Consider the following 22848-nt stretch of genomic DNA (forward strand, 5'->3'; position numbering starts at 1 on the left):
ATACTGTGTCCCAAGCAGCCTCCACTTTAGGAACTAGAAATTCAAAGATGAATAAAACACGGTTCTGGTTTTTAAGTAGCCAGTTATTTGAGGAAGGTAGTATGAAAGCAACTTTGTTTAACAACATATAATATAAGCACACTAGAACTTTCTAAGTCATGGTCACATCCCAACAAGCAATAATAGTTTCTGCCTGGGTAGGTGTGAAGGGACAAGGACCAGCTATTTTAAAAAACTGGTCCTTTAACCTACTATGTTTCACTGACCCAGGAAAGGACTACAGGTGGCATGACAAAGCCAGGGTTGTAGGGGTGAATGGAGATGAGTGACTCCAGTGGAGAGATCAGTCTAAGCAAATCATAGAGGTATGAGATAACATAAAGCTTTCTCGTATCTGCAAGCGATTCAATGAGATTGGAACACTGGCCAAAATAAGTGGGTGGGGAAGTAAATCGTTTCTTTTGAGTTAGTCTGAGAATTGTTCATAGATCTAAAAGGGAATTCCCGAGTGTGCCTAACTATGTGGAGACTGATAAGAAATAGTATGTGGGGGGCCTGATAAGGAAAAGACAGCGCAGTTGTGCCATCCCTTTAGGGTTAACTTAGAGATAATCTAATGCATTGGATAATGCACCAAGGCTTGCCCATTCTTAGATCCCACTTGGGAAAGCAACTTGGAAAAAACACCAAAAAGGGCAAATGTTGAACACCTGGTTCTTTCTTCTCCCCAGGCACCATCTTTTCCCATCCTGCCATCCGCGTACCTCCTTTGACCTAGATGATTCTCCTTTTTACTCAAAAACTTAGAAACTCTGGAGAGTGTGTGTGTTTAATGAAGAGAGGCAGCTGGGAAGGAGTACAGACACTTTTTTTAAAAGGGTGCTTCTTCCCAGTTTAAATAGAATACCTACTTTGAATATGTCCTAGCAATTTCAGAAGAGAATCCAAGACTGAAAAAATATGGAAAGGCTAAAGTATAAGTCTACAGACATCCTGGTTCATTAGCTACCAAGTTACAGAACCATTAAATGAAAGTAGTCTCTGAATTGCCTAGGGGTTCATGCTCATCTCCACAGCGCCAATAAACCTAGTGTCTCTCTCTCTCTCTCTTTTTGCTCTCTCTCTCTCTCTTTCTCTCATACACACATACCACTGATACTATGCCCTCCGGGAAGTGAAGACAAGCTTATAATTACCTCGGTAGATTAATGGACCTATTAATGTTGAGCCAGACATTGTTATCCTTTTCCTCCTTTTTCCTCCTTAAGAGAAACCCAGTTTTGTTGGAAACATTGATGAGCCCAACTTGAAGGTTAACTTTCCCAGCCTTCTCTTTTGTTCCTGTAAGCAGATATAGAACGGTTCTGGCCAATGAGACCCAGGAGGATGTCTACTGAGAATTTCTGAACATTCTGGTTTTTCAATATGGGCTTGACCCCTTCTTCCCTGTGCCTTCTTGCATCCCTCCTGAAATACCCAAGTGACAGCCAAGCATTCGCTGGATGCTAGGATCAGATCCTTCTGATTCAGAAACCAATCTTTCAAGGTTCATGTGGACCAGCCATGTTTCTCAAAGCATGTGGGACTGCTGTAATTTGGGGTATTTTACTTAGAATGTAAAAATCCTAGACCTGAACTCCAGGTATTACAATGGAAAGATTTGGAAGTCTATACTACAGTTTCTCTGATCTCTGTGGGTAGAAGAAAAAGGATGTGATCCCTTTTTCAGGGGCCAAATGTAATCAATCACTAACACAAGGAGCACTATCTCTTTTTCTCCAGGTTAAATCCTCAGTTCTCTGATGTTAAGAAATCATTTCTTGACAATTTCTGCCAATCAATTATAATTGGCAGAATATATCATTGATATATTTTTAAGTGATTAACTGCCAAGATGAAAGGTAGGCAGAGATAGCTTGGTGACCCCAATAACATGCTCCATTTTGAGAAGTGGCTGCCTAGCTAGGGAGAACATTTCTCAGCCATCCATTGTGTGTAAGGGGATCACATGACTATTCCTCACCATTTAAATACAAGCCAGCGGTGTGTGTCATTTCTGGGCTAAAGAGATACATATAATTCTTCATGAAGTCTTTTTCCCTCCGTTGACTGACTCTGAGTACCTAGAGGCTAGAGGAGCCACGAGAGAGAAGGATCCAAGATCCATCCATGAAAACATGGAAAGCCATCTGCCAACCAAAAACAACTACATAGAACTTTTCATGAGTAAGAAATGCATCTAATTGTGTTACGCCACCAATACTTTTGGGTATATTTGTTGCTGAAGCTAGTGTCATTCTAATCAATATAAAGGACAAAGGCAAAAATCTTACATTTTACTGAGCTAAACCTGAGATAACTGAAAAAGTACTAAAGCAATTGAGCTGACCTAGAAATAATTAAATTTTCTACCATTAGGAAAAAATGGGACATTAAAATAGAAATTAAATTAATTTATAGGGAAAGAGAAATTTCCAGTTTTGTTCTCCCTTGAGTTTGTGCTTGTAAAACTCATACCCTCTGGGTACTAAATATACTTTAATTGACTGTCTTCAGTCAGGCTGGATATAGTCTTCTTTTCTGCAAGAAAGTCTCTTACTCCTGTTAAGAGACTGAAATGGGTACCGTGTTCCGTGTGGCTTTGCAGTATAGTAGAAGCTAACACAATATTCCATTTTTTTTCCCAAATAGGTTATTTCACGGTGATTGTGACTTGGGTTCAAAGTCAACTATCTACCACATAAAAGTTGAGTTTGATAGAAACTAAAAATGTCATCATTTTTCCTCCTAAAATCAGAGAGTTTCTAACCCAGTCTAGTCAGGAATTTTCTACATGTTTCAAGTGAAACTTTTGATCCGGGGAACCATCCTGTTCCAGGTCCTTTTAAAGATGTCCATATTATTCCTTGTCCCAATATAAAGAACAGCTTGTTGTTTAGAGAGACATTCCTGTGACCTAATTGGAATATGTCGCATAGCCCTTCCATGGCCCAGCAGGAAGAGCCACATGCTTTTTATCTAGCTAACTCCAGCAAGACAACAGGAGAAACTAAAAAAAAAAAAAGCAAAAGGCTCTCTTCTAAATTAGTGAGACACCATTTTACTTAGCAATTGCAGGAATTTCAAAGATTAGAGCTTTAATTCAGTGTCCATTCATTCTTCTATAGTCAGAATCTTTTCGGAAAGAAACTACTTCAGACAACCTTATTTTTGGGGTGGTTATGAGGTAAATGGCATATGGAATTATTTTCTTTTCTCATTCTGGAAAGTTTGTTTGCAGCTTTCTCTTTGCATGTATTTGACAACAGTGTAATTACAAATCCATTGCAACCCAAGTAATGTTCCATTGCAAAAGGAGGATAATTTTTTCCATAGAAGATCTGGATGTAAAATGAGAAGATTTTTCCTTCTTTTGGAAGATAAATCAACTTAGGCTAAACGATCATGCCAAATGCTTTAGGATTTTACCAGAACTACCAAAAGTATATGCTAAGGGAGAATGGATACTGGGGAAGCAACCCCATTTGTCTTAAAAACAGAACCCAGCTCAATTGGGAAATGCAATAAGCTCAGCTAAAAAAAAAATTATTCTAAGACTCCTCACTAGGAAGAGTGGCATTTCTCACAGTTATGACCCTTTAGACGGAAGTCTCAATGTGTGTGTAATCAGGAAAGCTCTTGGAGAAAGCTGATTTACCTGGAACTTGTGTTTTGCCCTTTGCACGTCCTACCTTCCCGCCTGAAATCTACTCAGGCTGCTGGAGGACAGGCAGCCATTTTGACACCACAAGGCAACAAATCAGAGGATAAGAGCCACATGCTAAAGATGGCTAAAAAGAAGGAAAAATTAGCTTAGATGCCTGAAGACTGTGGATCTTGCCAGGACTGTGAAGTCCTACCTTAATGTCACTTAACGTCATTTGAGAAAAACAAAACCTCTATTTGGTTAATCTAGTGAAAATTGGATTATCTCTTAGGAGCTGCCAAACCTATACCAAGCTGATCCAACTAGACCGCAAGGAGAATGCTGTTGTTTTGTTTTGTTTTGTTTTGTTTTGTTTAAATAAGAACAGCTTCCAAACAAGTTATCTCAGAAGCACTCATTTACTTTGGCAGTTATCAAGCTGATATATTCATAAGTCTTCTTCTGTGCTCTTTATTTTTATTTTTTTTAAAGATTTTATTTATTTATTTGACAGAGATCACAAGTAGGCAGAGAGGCAGGCAGAGAAAGAGTGGGGGTGGGGTGGGGAAGCAGGCTCCCTGCTGAGCAGAGAGCCCCATGTGGGGCTCAATCCCAGGACCCTAGGTTCACTACCTGAGCCTAAGGCAGAGGCTTTAACCACTGAGCCACCCAGGCGCCCCTTCTGTGCTCTTTAAAATGACACCAAGGAAGACTACTAAGGAGGATCATATGCGACTCTCATTTATAGATCATCTTGAATGCGTTCATCCCTCCGTTTATTTATGCAGTAAACATTTACTGAGGTTTCCAGTAAGCCCAGTGCTGGGGGCAGGGAGGCAAGGATCAAAAAGTACCTGACAAAGAGCTCAGCTTACTTGAAAGTAATAAGACCAAATCTTTTTTAAAACACTGTTTTCCTGTTCTTTGCTTTCTGTGGGTTGTTTATTTCATGTACATTAGCTCTCCGAGTCAGGGACAAGCCTAGCTCCACAATCAACATTAACAACATTAAAAAGATCTAAACTACCAGCGTAGTGTCTGTTGCCACATGTTCAGAACACCATTTCATAATCTGAAAATTTTAATTAAATATTGTGCCAATATGTTCATTATGATTGTAAGAAATGCTTGAGGAAAATTTTTCATTCCATCCACTGCCGAAATTGATTTTCTAAATTCAGACTGTTCCTAATAGCAGCTATTTTGTGCTACTCTACTCTTGTTTTCTGTCATTTCTATGATTAAAAAAAAAAAATCATTGAACACCAGGCCTTTACACCAACTAGACCGCAAGGAGAATGCTGTTGTACTAGAGAACAACTATTTACTGCAGGATGGTAGGCAAAACATGAGTGAGGATGAGAAAAACCACATTCCATTCACCTCTTCTTCGGAGTCACCTTAAACACATCATTTAACTTCTTTTGACCTCAGTTTCCATAGGGGTTAAATGATGTAGTGGGATTAGATCATTGTGTTGTTCCATAGTTCTAAAATTCTCTTATTTCCCTGCTCTATTCTCAGTGTGATGCATTAGTAGATAAGTTTCCCAGCTAAGAGCAGCACATTAATATTATTTTTAAATCATGCATGGCTTCTCTATTTCTGTTGCCTCGGGAATTATACATCTTAGCCCACATCCCGTATCAAACCACAATTTTATATATAATTAAACAATATAATACCATTTTATATTAATAATGTCATATCATTGTACTCAGGATCAGAATATAGGGCTGGTTTTATTATTTCTAGCTTTTAAGAACACAGCTTGCATTGCACACACTTGAGATAATTGAATGAAGATTAGATGGAGAATATGCTGTTTTTAATTTGCTGTTTAAAAGTATCCTCCAGATATCTAGGAGTGAGTGTTACAAAGCTGATCTAAAAGCACCGTGATCTTCTTGCCCCGTTCTGAGAAACTGCTTTCAAACTCTAAAGAAAGATTCATTGTATACAAAATCTGAATGCTGAACTTCCTATCGTTTTAGTATCAACAATGGCAGTAATTAATGAACACACCTGACAGTTACCTGCCCACCGCCATAGAGAGGTAACCTGATTTGCTTATGTCTTTCATGAAAATACCTGAACTGAAATTCATGAAGCACAACCAGTTTAACCCACCCTCTTCTGAATTTGGTGAGATTTCAAATGCTGTTGTCTTGCTTGCGAAAAGATGTTGAAGGAACATAAACACTCTTTACCACTCTTACAGTTATCCTGCAAACCAGCTCACACCTCCAACTATCATTTCTATTACACAGACACATATTCCCCTCTACTCACCACAATGAGTTAAAGGTAGACAAGAGCTCTCGGTGGCAGCCTTTGAGTCATTACTCTGCTTTACCATTCCCTTCATCTTAGGTGTCATGGCTCAGTACTTTACAGACAGCCATTCACTCTGTTAGCTTTACTGCAAGCACGGGAGAGCGGTGCCTTGCACTTGCTGCAAAATTCAGCTTTTAGGCTTCTGGTCATTCTTCCCACAAAAACAACAAGACCAGTTTCCGAGCTATTCTTAACTCTCCTTCCGAAACATTTCAAAAGAGAAAGACAAGATTTCACGATTCCCATGCAAACTCCCAGCCTGCCCGCCTGCCTGCTGCTGCCAATACTTCTTCCTCTCGCTGGTGATGACATTCAGCGAGCTCCCCAGCCCCGACGCTTCGTTATGTAAGGCTGTCTAGGTCAAGTGTAGGAGACACACTGCTGGCCTGTGAAAACTCATGGAACTCTTCCTTCAGATTAACACTTCAGGGACTATGGAAGCTGGAGGAAGCTGAACTTTTACTACATCTTTTGGGGGTAAATATTTTTGCATGATTCAGTGGTTTGTATGCTCTAGGCTTGGCAGATGCCCGTCAGCCATGCTGAGAGGTGCCGAGAGAAATTACTAAGGGAGTCCAGTTTTGTCAGCATGCTTGAATAAGCATAGGAAGTCTGGTAGCAGTCCTAGTTTTAAGACACTCGGGGAGTAAATGAATCATAAATTAGGATTTGCTTGTCAAGCACCTTCTCTAGCCATCGAGGAATGAATGTTGCTGTGGCTGTTTTACAGTGGCTCTGAATACAATCCATTTGCTGGGAGGTGTTGCTGGAAAGCACTATTAGCTCTTAGAGATTTACTGCAGTTCTTGGCTGTTCGGTTGCCCTTGTCTGATTGCAAATTTGCTTTCCTTGTAAATAAGCGTGATGTTTTCCCACGTTTGTCTTCTGCGGTGACTGTTTGTGACAATATGAGAATGAAAGCATCATAACCTGGCAGTGATGTGACTTCGACAGATAATAAATCCTGCCTATTTTGTTCCAAGGTGAATCCTGCAGTAAAAGCGCCGTTTGATTCTAGCTAGCCCTGCTGATGCCGGGCTAACTGCTCTGGTTCAGAGTGTGCTGTGTTCAGGGGACGTGGAGGCATGATCCCAGATTGGACATAAACAGTTATTCACTCTGTGAGTAAAATTAGAAACAGCATAGCACTGATTCTGTTTTAGACGCTCACCCCATGTCCTGGTCCGGGAACTCATTAGGCTAGCAGGCTCTTATGAACACTGCAGAAAAGGCTGGAGAAGTAGCAGGGTAAGACTGCAGCAGCGGTGTGATACTGGCAAGGAATTTTAATAAGACTTAACCAGAGATCCCGACACAACAGATGGCACCTAATTTAAAAGATGGGTGGGTATTTAAAAAGTTCAAGACAGGAGCAGCACATTTGAGAGGGTTCGGCTTCCTTGGTGCTCTTGGCAGAAGTTCAGTGCTTCGGCCAGGATGTCATGAGTTAGGAAAATAAAGGCTGTGTGAAGTGTCTTGTGATGTTAAAGAGGTAAATGGGAGGCTGAATATTCAGTGTCCATAAATGAGGACCGACATGGGGCAATCAATGATAGCACACTCACTCACTAGGCAAACAGGTAGTTTTTAAGAATCTGCAATTTCTTACATTATTTTTTATTAAATTAAAGGAACGCAAATGAATGTTGCCGAAATAAATTTCCTTCTGGGTACCCTTCACTCTGTTAATAATGATTAACAGTAGTACATTGATTATTTATGTCGGGAATATATTGCTTATCATTTTATGCTATTTTTAATTGTATGTGTTTTCCCAAATAACTTGAAGAGACAGTTATGGTCCCTCAGGGCTCAATTTTTATATTACTAATGTCAATAGGCATTTTCCCCATAGACCTAGCTTGGCATAAGAGCCCCAATCAGACCAGGCTTTACTCAGTTTGGCATCCAGAATAATCCTCACACACAGAATGTGAAAAACAATGCATACATACTTAGTCATACTTACAATCTTTAGTTCATATAATTTTACAATAACACTGTCAGTGCTCAAATGTCTATAAATGATTTTTGTTTCAAAAGCTGTTTTTATTTTTTTTTATTTTTTTTTATTTTTTTTAAAGATTTTATTTATTTATTTTACAGAGAGAGATCACAAGTAGGCAGAGAGGCAGGCAGAAAGAGAGAGGAGGAAGCAGGCTCCTGCTGAGGAGAGAGCCCAATGCGGGACTCGATCCCAGGACCCTGAGATCATGACCTGAGCCGAAGGCAGTGGCTTAACCCACTGAGCCACCCAGGCGCCCCTCAAAAGCTGTTTTTAATAGGGATTCTTTTCTCTGTTAATGGAACTTAAGTGGTTATATTCACTTGTTCATTTCTAGAGTAAAAGATATGAGTTAAATGAGGCTAACGTTAGTTTTGGTTCTGCCATCTCTAGATGATTTTCTTCTCAGTGTGAAGTAGCATTAGTAATTAATCTACGCCAAAGGGAGATTATGTTTTTTGGTGAGATTATATTATTAAATGCTTATGATATTGAGCCAACATTGATTGAGTAGCTACCAAATGCTAGGCCAGTGGTTCTCAAAGCGTGGTCTCCTGAGTACCAGGAGCAGCACCTGGAAGCTTGTTAGGAATGCAGATTCTCAGGGACTGAGGGGGGCAACCTGTTTTTTAACGAGCCCAGCAGGTGACCGTGAAGCATGCTAAAGTCTGAGAACCACTAGCCTGGGTAGAACTTGGGTTAAATATCATGAAAATAGTTTTCACTACATACAGTCAAAATATATGTTATGTAACTGAATTCTCTATTTTTCTGGTGGCCCAGATTTCTCAATATAAGCAGTACTATGTTTTAAGGATTTATGCTAGTGTTTATTTATTTAGTACATCTTCAGCCTAAATTTGTCCATAAGAAGCTTTGTGTTCCAGCAGTTCCATTTTTAGCTTTTGGAAGTCATGTGGTGCGGTGGGAAACGGTGAAAGACCTATCCCTTCCAGCTCTTGAGGAGGCAAGGACTTCTCGCTCACTGTGTGACTTGGTACCTGTCACTGACCTTCTCTGATGTTCAGTTTCTCATTTGTGAAATGATAGGTTGGCCTATGTCAGGGTTTCTCAGCTCAGCACAATTCACGTTGGCAGTCAGATAGTCTCCATTATGGGGAGCAACATACAATGAGCAACATCCTTGCCCTTGACCTTCAAGGTGCCACTAGCAACCCTCAATTGTGACAACCCCGAATATTTCTAGACATGAACACATCTCCCCTGAGGGCAAGCCCGCCCCCCGACCTCGTCATTCCTACCCCACCCCTTCTCCACATCTTCGAATCTGAGACTTGCTGGCCTAGGTTAACTCCCCTTTGTAAAGTTATAGTATAGGAAATAGTACAACAAAGGCATTGTTTCTTCTTTTGGAAGCAGGCAGTTTCAAACTTCATAAAATAAATAGATATATGTCTCTTTTGTGTAAGCCGTGAATAAGCTGAGGCCTCTTTGCCCTCTTGAAGGTCTAGGTGTAATTTGTTCAAATACCAGTTCCACAGTCTGTGAAAGTCCAAAACCCTTCTTCAGCATTTCAGGGACTTAAAATCTTGTAACATCCTCTGTGTCTTGGAGTCCTGGTTCTGTGTATGCTACCTCATGACTCTTAAAAAGTGACCTAGATTCTATCTGTCATGAGTTTCTACCAGAGATTTTTCTACACCAATTATCTTTGGGGTTGATAGATTTCACTAAGATTTGAGTTCTTCCCTTCATCCTTCCTCTCTCTCCCATCTCTGCTCCTCACCCTGTTCTTGCAAAGTGTCCTGGAGCTCCAAATTCCCCCTCTAGTGTATACAGCAGACCAGCTTTCCATGGCTTTTATATCCAGATGTAAATGCCCAGATCTGTCAAAGAGCTTAGAAGATCAAGGGTCTCCAGTTTAAACCATCTTCCCTTCATGGAAGGCTTTTGGGGTTATATTATATAATCATAAAATCATAAAGTCTTGGGACTGGAATGGGTATCTAATTTAAGTTCATTTACATGTCTTTGAAATTCATTATAGATCCTGGATATCAACCTTTTGTCTGTACTGTCATTGGAAGTCATACTGAATAAGAACTCTTGGCCCTTAAGATTACACATTTGCATGCTAGCATCTGAGAATTTTAATGATATTTCCCAAGACTTGTTGCCTCAAACAATTCAGCAGTTCAGTCCATGCATGGTAGAAATAGATAAGCCACATTCCACTCTCACACACATGCACACACACATATCTTTTTAGGACAATGTACTACAAACTCAAATTGTATCCTAAGATATTTGTGAGTTAAGGGACTTAATCTAAAACGTGGATATAAAAAATGTGTCAGACAGCTATATCTTGATTAGTCAAAAATAATGGCTTATATTTGAATGATTATATCCGTATTTCCAGGTTATTTTATGGACATGATCCTTTCTGAGAGCCATAGCAACCCTATAGATAGGTCCCATTCCTATTATCATTTTACAGATAAGAAAATGAAACTGAAGATCTTCAGATGCCAAATCTTCTTCTCTTCCCATTATTCCATAAGGCAAGACTCAATAGTGTATGTAGTTTGAACACATTGGTGAGTATAATTTCAAAGTGTTTTTTGATAAAGACTTCTTTCAAGAGACTTTCTCTGCTCTAAAGTCATTCAGGGAGTATAAGGGTGGATGTGTGCTACCAATTCTTTGCTGTATTTGCTAGGATTCATACATTTTTCCTGACTTATTTGTATAAATAGGTTTAATTAATTGTTCTTTATATGTATTACCAAGTACTTACAGAATGACTTCAATACAGCGTTTATGCTACAGTAATGTATATTATGTCACTTAATGCTCTCAAAATCTCCAAGAGGATGGGATTGGTCCCACTCTTAAGAGATGCCACTGAATTCAATCTAACCAAACCTTGGGTTTTAGCAGAGTTTCTGCACTGACCAGGCCATCTGCCCTGAGGCCATCTTTTCTCACTGCTGCACCCAGCTCTGTGGCTCCGCACTCAGCATATACTGAGCCTCAGTAAATACTTGTTGAATGGATGTTGGATAATTATCATTGCTACCTAGTTCCTTTATATTTTGTGCTTTCTATAACATTATTCACCCCAGTCAATTAAGTAGCAACTTGCAAATGAGATCCAGAGTTGAAAATCGAAATTAAAAAATCAAATTCCCAAAGGCAGAGGGGTAGGTTCATTTAAGGCTGCCATACACTTGGAGCTCTTTGCAACTCGATCATTCATGCTACTTTCTTTATTTATCTTAAGAAAAAAATCTTTTGGTTTGATACAGAGACTTTCTCAGACTTACAAAGTGAAGTTATTTCCAACATCAAGTATAAAGTCTTGTATTAAAATACTGGTTTCCCAACACCGGAGTCACACAGTCCATTCCAATTCTATTTGAGCTTAAAGTAAATACCCAGGAAGTCAAAACTTGAAAGATCTTCTATTCCATTTTGTTACTAGTGAAGTAAAGTTGGCATACCATATTATACTAGTTTCAGGGGTGTAGCATATTGATTTGACAATTCTGTTCTTTAGTAAACACTTCCCACTGTAAGTATAGACGCCACCTGTCACCCACCATATATATTCCATTTTAGAATAGTCTGAAAAAAAGTATTCAATAATAGAAGATAATTTAAACACATATTAAATACAGTAAATTCCAAATGACTTGACAGTATATGGAAATTCCACTTTTTTTTTTTTTTTTTTTTTTTGAAGCTGTGACTCAGCTCAATACTACAGTGTTCTGTTGATAGCCAAGGTGCTCAACCTACATCCTAACTCAGGACAGTTAGAGGTGCAAGTTTTCAGTCCATCCCTTACTCTATGACTGGTTAGCTTTGTGATGACAGGCAATTTATTAAACCTCTCTGAAAATCTGTTTCTTCAGCTCTCAAGGGAGAACCATCCTATCTCCTGTCCAGAATTTAGAAGAGATAATGTATATCAAGTAGTCTCTTTCACATACTGAAAGTGTTCTGAATATAATAGTTTATAATTATATTTGGCATCATCTGCTTCCAAATATATCAGGCTGTCTCAAGGAGTCCTCTCCATCTCTTTTGAGCAACTAGACATTGGTATTAGTGCAGGCTCTGGGACTCAAAGCTGCTGGATTCAATGACTGATGTTCAAAGCGCTGATGAGTCAAGATCTGGTAAAGAGACAGGATGAGGCTAGCCATGAATGGACAGTTACCTACGCTTATGATGCTCCTAAAGATACTTTTAAAAATGCAGTATCCTAAGATAACTAGCCAACCATGTGTCCACTCTTTTTTTTTTTTTTTTTTTTTTGGTTAGCTGCTGTTCTTTATTATTATTTTAAAGATTTTGTTTATTTATTTGACAGAGAGAGGCAACACAAGTAGGGGGAGTGGAAGAGGGAGAAGCAGGCTTCCCACTGAGCAGGGAGCCCGATCCCAGGACCCTCGGATCATGACCTGAGCTGAAGGCAGATGCTTTACGACTGAGCCATCCAGTTTTCCCTGTCAGCCCCTGTTCTTGAAAGATTATATTATCGAGGTAAATAATCCTTTGAGAGATTTGAAAAGCCTAGGAAATGTGGAATTTTTTTTTCAGAGTAGAAAGAACAACTATTAAGAGGAAAAGTATGTATCACTAGAAAATAATTTAGAATTATGCTGATTTAATTTATCTTGAAAAACAATTTGGACCTAAAGATAAAGACAAACCCATTTCTACCAAGTTAGGGAAACATCTTTGACAACTAAGAGCCTAAATTAAGTAATGTCTCAGGTATTTTTCTAATTCCAATATTCTGTGGAAATGGATTAACTCTGGAATGTGGTCAGCTATGTAGCAACCAATTCCAAGATGATTAGATTTGCTAGACCTGTTTCATGTATCCATTGATAATTTAGGAAAAATAAGTGACTTTTAATGTTGCTGTTTTAATTATTTATCCTAAAAATACATCATTAGCAGCATAGGTCTCATAATCTGGAATTTGTTAAATAAGCTGATTTATGAAAAATTAATCCTTTTTGGTTTTTATAAATGAAATTATAGTTCTCTGATAAAGTGACATTGTTTTATTTTTTATGTCCAAGAAGTGAATCAGCGAAATAGGATGTTTAAAAGAGTTATCATGTTCTGTTGGGATTCTCTCATTTTGGGAAGCAAAAAAAAAAATAGAACAGGTATCAATCTTCTATATGAAAATTCCTAAAGATAACATTGTGATAATCTAATTTGGGAGAAAGGAACATGGCAGTAATAGTAAGAGTGTTTTGGTTTCAAAAGTACAGTTTCTAGTGAAAACATCAGAGAAAACTGTGTATCAGTCAGCACAATCAGGACATCTGAAGGAAATGTTTTGGTCTTCAGATTTGCTAAATGTGTCCTCCTGGCAATGAGCCATGCGCTCCCCCTCCCCCCGCCACAACACACACATCCATCCACCCTGTCTGAAGTGGCTTTAGGAGCAAAAAGCCAATTATGAGGACCCTAATAATATTGTCAGTAGCCTTAGAGCAAGTAGATGGTTCTCTTAAACTGGTGGAAACCAAAGGAGAATATTCAGTTTGGGCTTCTTGACACTATCCTTTCCTGGTCTCCTCATGAACAGGGTTCCGTCTTACCTTCTGCAGCAGTTGTGCTGGGACCTGTGTGGTCTGGCATCTGCCCACCCCTCCAGACTCTAGCCATTTCTACAGATCCAACCTTGCATCCGTCTGTACACCTTATCTCCTCTTCTTAGAACATACCTTTTCTTTTTTCTCCACATCTCTGTGCTTCTCCTAATAGACTCCTATGGGAAACTCCCAAGGGAAGTCAAGACTTGGCCTGGATATCACTTTCCAGTTAACAAAGAAAAAAGCTTGATAATTCCCGATGATGGCAAAGGTGTGGGAAACGGGTCTCTTAAGCTGTTGCCAGAATGTAAAAAGATGCCATGCCTTTGGAGAGAAGCCTAGCAATATCTACCAAAGTTAAAAGGCCCATGCCCTTCCACTCAACTGAGCCATTTCCTGAGATGAGTTTTCCCACAGAAAAACTTGTGCAAGTGGGGAAAATGTTTGGAAAGTGGTGTTGACACCAGCATTGTTGGAAGTAACAGCAAAGCAAAACAAATGAAACCAAAGCACTGGAAATAACCTAAGTACTTATCATTTGAAGACTGATTAAATAGATTTTTAGTGTGTCCATCTATGTGCATACCAAAATACTCTTTACCTTATAACACACATTACATAATAACAAGGGAAAAAATTGAGATACACTATGTATAATGTTTGTAACATATGTTATATAATAACAGGGAAAATTTGAAATAAAATATGTAAATCAAACAAAGTGTACATCAATAGATAGTATGATGTCATTTCTGGAAAAAATATATAAAATATATATTTCAGATGCTTGGATAAACACAAGTAATTTCAGACAAATTCAAAAGAAATTGTTAACATGATTGCCTCTCCAGAATGGCCTCGGAGGAAGAGAAACAGGAAAGTTAATTTTGATTTTTAAAATCAAGCAGGTCAAGTGACATACAAAATGTTACTTGAAGAGTAGATTAGGAATTTTCTTGGTAGAAGAGGGGAGAGGTACCTGTCTCCAGTAGGCCTGACAAGTGTGCCTTCCAAAAGGGAGTGGGCATTCTTAGGGTACAGTGAGGAGCATTGGCTGATTCACATGGTGTGGGTACAGAGGTAAGAGGTCAGGCTTAGGAGCTGAACCTCTGTGACAGTCATTGCCAACCGTACCCTCTACAATAGGGATTCTCAAACTTTAATGCATACAGAAATCACCTGGGAGTCTGGTTAAAATGCAGTTTCTGCTTTAGCAAAGAGGAGCCAAGCCCCAGATTCTGCGTTTCCACAAGCTCCCAAGAGATGCTCATGCAGCAAGCCCACTGTCACATTTTGAGAGGCAGGGTTTCAAAACTAAGAGTATCAGGTTTTGTGTCTTCCCAAATACGATGTGGTTTGTATCTTCCCAAATATGAAGCAGAGTCAGAAAGCACTTGTTTTCAGAAAATGCACTGAGACTAGGAGTCCTTATCGAGTATGAGGTTTGCAACCCGAGGCTTGGCCAGAGCAGGCTTATTGTCAAATGCTCAAGATCAGCCCTTCTGCTTTCTGAGGCTCTCCGTGTTTAACCAATGTTGACCTCTAGAACCTCAAGCGTTGCCAGATTGAAGCAAGCGTCTCCACGCCACTCCACGTGTACTTAGTTTATTTGTTGACTTGGTGAGAATGGTTCCAAACATAGCTCCACTCCTTCTCATTCTGTGGCAGATTGAAGAATTCAAAACAAAAAGAAGGAAGAATTGCCATCTGCTGCCTTCCTACCCAGTCACATGACGCCCCCCACCCCAACACGTTTGACAGAAATCCAGTCTGTCGATCTACCGTACACCTAAAACTCTCTTGGGCTGGCTGCATGTAGGAATACCTTTCCTCTATCACAGCCCATGTGAGCGTGTGTGATGTTACCTAGCTCTGGGAGGAGTGGGTATGTCCTCTCCCCTTTGTTTGCTTTTGAACTTGGGTCCCAGAGACTTGCCATCCTGATTTTAATAATGTGATATTGCCGAGAGTTTTATAGGAAACAAGACAATATGAACTTAGGCTATGATTGGGTACTTGGAAGATAGAGTGTTGGTTTCAAAGCCACATTTAATCAGCCACTTACCTGGAGATCTTCCTATGTGTGACTTTAGCCAAGTTACTGAACTGTTCTGAGTCTCAGTTTCCTCATCTATAAAATCCCAATAATGATAATGATACCTACTTTGTTACACTGTTGTGAAGTTTAAAAATCCTGTCATATTTAATTATTATTCCTCTTAAATCATTATTAGACTTGATATGAAAATGGTCATGTTTGAATAGCAATATGTTTCTGCATACCTACCACATACTAGAGATACATACTATGAGATACACAGTTCCCCCGAGCCCCCTTTCCCACCAGCCCTTCACATCTGATAGAACTTAGAAATCATCTACCTGATGCTTTCAAAGGAAAGGAAGTTTAAATCAGGACAGTGGGAATGAAGGGAGTCTACACAGAGTAGGTTCAGGGGAGCCAAAATGGGATGATGAGGCTGAGACATGCAGCAGTGGGGAGGTCTGAAGGTGCGCATGCCGAGGACAGCCATTGGCGAAAGCTACTCCAGCAGAAGAGGGGTTGCCCCAGCAGGAAATGCAGAGTGCCAAGCCCAGGAAGGGAGCAGAGACACAATGGGTGGGTCAGGGAACACATCTGCAGCCCCAAAAGCTGCTCTCCATAGTTAGACACAATCTGAAAGCCCTTGTCTTCTGGGTTCTTTTGGGGTGAGTCCAAGGCAGTCAGGAGTAGGAACCAGAGAATCTTTCCCACCACACCCCACCTTCTAGCCTAAGTGGGGGCATTTGTCTCTGGTTAAACCTCCTGCTTGGGTTTTCTAAGACTTCTGTTCTCTGTAGGATCTGGTGCCACTGTTTCCTTCTCTTATCCATTAAGACCCAGGGGTGGCACAGAGTCTCTCCATCACTAGTTCCTGAGTGCTTTGTCAACCATCTAAGCTACATAGTAAAATGTTTCCCCATTAAATTATTTTCGCGGAATGGCTTCTGAGTGTAACATCTATTTCCTGCCAGGATCTCGACTAAATCAGAGCTACAGAATTTTAAAGCAATAGATGTTTCATGGAAAGGTAACTCTCTTGTGATGCCCTAGAGAGGAGACTCTGGGCTGATGAAGATGTGGATAAAGGGACTGTGTCCTCTGGGACAGCGACTACCATGTGAAGTAGGGCAAATGAGCTCTGAGTTTCACCACTGCTGAAGTTATGAGAAGATTCACATTCTGTATTTGCTTAGTTGCAGAAAAAGTAAGGGGATGGGGGAGCAGTGTAAATATCACATCCCATATATGTTCAAGAGGTAGAGACCCAGAAGGAGCCCTTTCCTGCCTCTTCAACCTGCTATTCCCCACAGAGAGGTGGAACAGGTTACTTTGATGTAATGATAACAACCAGGATGTGAAAGACTTTCAAAGAGACTGTGTAGAACATGAAAAAGAAAGTGTATCAGGCTCTGCGCTTCCTTATTTTCCAAGGGTCATGAAAAATCCTGAGACAAAGTGGTTCTTTCATTGCAGCAACCCCTAGCAAGTAGACAAGTCTGTCTCTTATCTGACTACACACGAGCAGGTACAGGGGACTGTGGGTAGCATGGGGCGTGCCGCTGCCCAGTGCCTGTCCACAGCTGAGCCCCAAGTGATCCAGGTGTGGCTCAGATAACCCATTGCTCAGCAATCCAGGGTGAATAGGGGCCATCCTATAACTAGCAACTCAGTTCACAAGCTGCAAATTTTCCAAGGAAATTTAGGCAGACTAGGTTAAATGTGGTGATCGTCCGGCTCCATGTACCTTGTCCCCCCGTCACTTACCAGTCTCTTCTGAAGAGTTTGCAGCTCTGAAGTGGGCCCTGGACTGACCTTAGCCCATTATTTGGAATTCTTGCTTTTCCATGGGAAGATAGAAAGTATGTAATCATACATGATTTGGGTGAGTTTGGAATGGATTTCTGAAGGTTGAGATGGCTTAGAGATGTGGGAAAGATGTTAATCTCCCAGAAAAATACAGCAGCATCATAATTCTAATGATATATGCAGGCATTATGGATAGCTTTTCTTGGTAAAGACAATGGCTCTGGGTCTTTGAACATGAAAGGAAAAAGATGTTGGTTAAAATCCTTTAGGGAAAAAGGAACTACATGTTTGATTATGTTAAGTTATGGCAAAGTTCAGTTTTATTTTGTAAATAAAGGGTTGTCTTCATAAATATCAGCTATTTTAGTGTAAAGAAAGTTCTCCTCATGAAATAAAAGCTAATTAAACTAATTCAATAGATAGAGAAGTGATAATGTTTTATTTAAAAACATATTTAGATAGCAAACAGGTATTATGGTCCCAATAAGCAATCAACCATATTTTTCTTAGCACTAGCTGTAGCTGACTCTTCTTTGGGAAGGGGGGAAATTGCTGTATGAAATAGATCAGGCAAAAACCAAGAATAGTGTGTAAATTGATCTACCAGAAGGGAATGAGCACATGTAAGCACAGAATAGAACCCAACACAGTAACTTAGTTATTTTATGTTGCTCATGCCTTTCCTTTATTTATATTGTTATTTCTTTTCTTTCTTTATCCTACCGCAGCAGTAGATCTAAACACAAATATTTATGATTATTGCTTTAAATATTGTGATGTACTTTGATCTTGTTTAAGGAGTCAAACTTTATGAACCTTTTATGTATTTAAAGAAAGAGGCATAAAGTTCAGGCATGTGAAATATTAAATATTTTTTTCAATATAAGAAAGTTAACAGCCATGTAAATATGGCTAGTTAGACTGAAGAAACAGAAAATATATTTTTAGATTACATTTTAGCTTTTCAAAGACATTATAGAACTTCAAGATCATTTGCTTACTGAATATTTCCTGGGCCTCTTTTTGGATCTGCATTCCTAAAAGCTGTCAATGTTACTCTGAGTACTTGGTGCTCGTGCCCTTGAACTTGAACATTTGTGGTTAATATTTAAGATTGGCATGAGGAGCGAGACTGAAGGACGGTCACTTTCTTTACCCTTTGCTAAAACCAATGTTGGTTAGTCCATCACCTTTGTAAATAGTAACTGCAATCACACACACCATCACATCCATCTCTCTGTCAAAACATGAGTGAAAATCAATTGTGGCGTATCTAGAAATACTCCACTCACTTCCATTTTGCTTCTTATATGCTGAGGCACCCACTCAATATTAATTTCCTTCATAGTTAGACAGTAGAAAAAATTTGAATGGACTTTTGTGGTATAAAACAAGCTATGTGACCTTGGACAAGTCACATCACTTCTCTTGACATCATTCCTTCTATCCAAAATAATAACCCTTGTCTAGATGATCTCTGAGAACATTTCAATGCCACAATTCCTCAAGGATTATCAAAAGCATATCTGTGAAGCAGTGGTTAAAATTTACATCAACTGAGGTTCTGTTTCATGAGATTTTAAAAGTTATTTTATCCTGTCTATAAATCTTAACGGAATTTCATTCTGGAATTTTGATTCATTGGTACTCAGCAGATGCCCTGTTCACCTTTGGCAAATACCTTCATTCCACTAGAAACACTGGGGTGTGTTTGGGAATAAAATAAGAAATAAAACCTAGTGCTTGCTCTCAAAGAGATTAGGGGATGGAGGCAGGTCAGAAGTTTGCATGGAGGAGGGTGATTTGACCAGAGAGGAAAGGAAGAAAACCAAGTAGTAAAAGTGTGATGGCTTCTGGCTTATTTGGGCGAAAGGCAAAGAGTTTGCTATTATGAAAAATGACATTGCTGTCATCCTCAGTAAATATTGATAATGCACTCTTATACTTCAGTTGAAGAAAGAAGACCAAAAAATAAGCCAGGGCCCCAAATAATAAAGGATTTAAAGCTGAAAACTCATAGAGCACTGAAGTAATATTTTTAAACACTACTTGAAGGGTTGCATAATATTGAGAATGAATAATATTCTATGAAGTGACAAAAAGTAATTCTGTAATTTAATATCCTTGTAAACCAATATCGCATTGCTGACCTCATCAGATGCTTTACATTCATCTATTTAAATCCCTTTCAAGAGATCATCTTTGTGTATTACTAGGTCTTGCCCATAAAACCCCATTTATTTGGTTTCGAAATACCACTGTTTGCTTCTCCAACTCCAACAGCTGCCTATGTAATTAAAAGAAAATTGCGGTGACTCTTCCAACAGGAAGTAACTGCATCCCTGAAAATGGTCATCTGTGGATTTCTAATTGAGTTCTAGTTTTCATTGCTTTGGTGGAATGGCAGGAAGGCTTGGGAGACTGGGCATCCTCAGAGGACCACCTTCGTGATCCCACAACCTCTCTTCATCTCTTTCTCACTTTAAAGCACAGCATTGTGGTAAGCGCAAAACAAAACAAAAAAACCATTCATTTTCCTTTACTACCAGAAAGAGAGAACTGGAAGTAATTTTAGTGACTTTCTGGAAACTTTTAATAAAATTTTAAATATTCTTCTGTGTGCCTACAAACATAGATTCTAGCTACTTGAGAAATGTTTTAGAATAGATTCAGTAAGAAAAATAATTCCAGTTATTTAGGCTCAATGTATTGTAGGTGATTTTAAGAATGGCAATCTGTGAGTGAAAAAAATCACAAACTAGTTACAGCTCTGATTCAGTAAATTCCAGTGCGGGGTGGGCTCAAGTATTTCGATATCTTGATTTAGTTCATTCTTTCTCTCTCTCTCTTTCTATATCTCTTTCTTTCTCTCTTTCTTTTCTCTCTTTTCCCTCTTTCTTTCATGGGGCATATGGACTTAACAATGGTTTTAAATGTTTATCTTCTAGTACCTGTGAGACAGTCTAAAACCAATAGGCCAATTTTATGCTAGCAAGAAATTGTAACTTTAAACTTTATAAAAAACTGGTTGGCTATGGTCCCTAAGAGCTGGATCTAGAAGGCATTTTCTGCATTTATTTATGTAATAACAGGTAAATTCTATACTCTTCTGGCTCACTTTCAGAAGTACAAATTTACCTGAAAAGTGAAGAGTTTATTATTTTCTGCTAGGAAGTGTTTTCTATTTCTAAAATAGTGGCTGCTTAAGGCACTGTATTAATAAATGCTTGGGTGAGAGCAAGGAATTAGTAGTAAATGTTTGCAGAATATTATCTATATATTATATGTATACATGTGTATATACATATATACATGTGTGTATGTGTATATATAATATGCTTATATTTATGTGTGTACATCATTGTGTAATATATATATTATATAATTGTGTACACATATAAAGATATAGATTCCCCAGTAGTGTGTGTATATATATATGTGTGTGTGTGTGTACATGTATGCGTGTGTGTGTGTGTGTGTGTGTATAGTGTGCATATGTACACACACACACACACACACTACTGGGGAATCCATATCTGAAAATGAAGTCCTGAAGCAATAAATTATGTTTACTGTGGAATCACAGTTTTACAATGAACTGTTCTCTAGCTGAGTTCCATTTTCCAATCACATGGGGGTAAAGCCAGGATTTGAAGCCAGGTAATGATAAAGTGGTCCTGTGGATGTAGAATCATAAAGTCTGGGTTCAAATTCTGACTCCGGCGTATGCAATGGGTATTGGAATCCCCATTCCATGAGGCCTGCCACAACCCTCAGGCCTGTGTGGCATCATGATTATATCCCCTGGGACACCATCCCACAGTCAGACCCCTGCCCGGTTTCAACTCCAGACACCAGTAACCCAACCCCTTTCCTTCAGGGAGGACTCGACTTCATGTCACTCAGTGAGCCTAGATCCCCAAACAAATTACAGAAGGATCTATTCACATTTTCTCCTTTAAAACTCAAATGTCATTTATAATTCTGAGCAAAGGAATCCACAATTCAGAATACAATGATTTGACCATTACTTTAGGAAGTTTTGTCTCAAAGACCAAGGATGAGCTCTCTCTCCCCACCAAATCCCAAATTAGTTAAGCATTAATGAATTCTTTTTATAAGGTAGCTGACTTGAAGGTCCAGAACTCCCAGAGATGGGCATCAAGCATAACGTTTTAGTAGAAAATTCTCTTTATTTTCTATGCTGAGCTTTCCCCTTGTACTCTCAAAGTCCTAATCACAGCAGGAAGTTCTCCTGTCTATCTTAGAACTGATGGACAGCAAGACCCAGTGCAGCTTTTTCCATCTGAGTGACCTCTCTTCCTCTTTAATACCCAAAATATACTGACAGCCATGAGGTCCCATTACAGCATTCCTTTTTCTTTGGTGCACTGAGCAGTGAACTGCTGCTGTTAGCCCCCAGCAGAGCTGAACCAAAGTCACAATCCAGTTCTCATGACAAAGAGAACAAGGCAAAGACTAAAGGACATCTTATGCCTTCATTCTCTTTCCTTTGTTAGAAACTTTCTCATAGGAAGGGCACAGCCTAAGCCTCTTAGCAGGTGAGCAAAGCTGTGCATTCACAGGTGGAAGTATTGTCACATAGGAAATGGCCAGTGTGTACTTCCCACCCTTTGAGACAAATTGACAGAGGATCTCCTGGAATGGCTAACATTAAGGGAATTAAAGGGGGGAAATTATCTTTTCATTCTCTGAAACTGGAAAGCTAACAGTGAGAAAGAGAAAATTATATCTCGATAAATTAACTTTCTGCATAAAGGTAAATAAAATGCAGAGCTGGTGCCATGGGGAGCTTAGAATCTGGGAGGTGAGTAAGAAATCTACAGAAAGCTCTCAGCACAAGGTCAAAAGAGACAGTGCAATCATGTGAAGATTTAGCACAGATAGAGTTTCATTTTTACTTTATCTTTTGCCAACTTTCGTGAGTATCTGACTTGAAGTGTATATCACACAAATTTAATAAAAATCTCATATTTTGGGGTGCCTGGGTGGCTCAGTTGGTTAAGTGTGCTGCTCCTGATCTCAGCTCAGATCTTGATCTCGGGGTCCTGAGCTTGAGCCCTGCACTGGGCATGGATCCTGCTTATACAAACTAACTAACTAACTCACTCACTCACTCACTCACTCACTCATATTTTGCCTTGAAGCCAAGGCTTATATAAGGAATATTTAAAGTTACCAATGGTGTTAAACTGCTTCAGCTCTGACGAATGGAATGTCTTGTGTCCTGAATGACAGACTAGTCCTTAAGAACCCTCTTTGTAAAAAAAAGAACCCTCTTTGTATCATGGGTGGGATGTTGGCCTCTCTTTCCAGTCTGTATCGGAGCAGCCATTTAGTCTCATGTTCAATTCCTTCAGTT

At 39.3% G+C, this 22848-nt stretch overlaps 1 protein-coding gene and 1 long non-coding RNA gene across 9 annotated transcripts in view; one reads left to right on the plus strand and one right to left on the minus strand.

The window, feature by feature from the left end:
* Positions 1-6326, minus strand: part of LOC106004975 — a 165436-nt gene extending 159110 nt beyond the window's left edge. For 2 of the 4 annotated variants that reach the window (XR_001178103.2, XR_006602482.1), the window contains exon 1: positions 5978-6326. This is a non-coding gene — a long non-coding RNA (uncharacterized LOC106004975). The remainder of the gene's footprint in view (positions 1-5977) is intronic. The other 2 variants (XR_001178102.2, XR_001178104.2) reach the window with 2 other exon arrangements.
* A 19-nt stretch (positions 6327-6345) lies between these two features.
* LOC101685844 (sodium channel protein type 1 subunit alpha) overlaps positions 6346-22848 on the plus strand; it is a 142322-nt gene continuing 125819 nt past the window's right edge. For 4 of the 5 annotated variants that reach the window (XM_004743995.3, XM_004744001.3, XM_004743998.3 and 1 more), the window contains exon 1: positions 6346-6499. The gene's annotated coding sequence lies outside the window, so the exon portion shown is untranslated. Of the gene's footprint in view, positions 6500-10485; positions 10589-22848 lie in introns of those variants that run through there. The other variant, XM_045066691.1, reaches the window with a different exon arrangement.

Source organism: Mustela putorius, unplaced genomic scaffold (assembly GCF_011764305.1).
Source record: "Mustela putorius furo isolate JIRA1106 unplaced genomic scaffold, ASM1176430v1.1 tig00003869_pilon_pilon_pilon, whole genome shotgun sequence".
Lineage (NCBI taxonomy): Eukaryota > Metazoa > Chordata > Mammalia > Carnivora > Mustelidae > Mustela > Mustela putorius.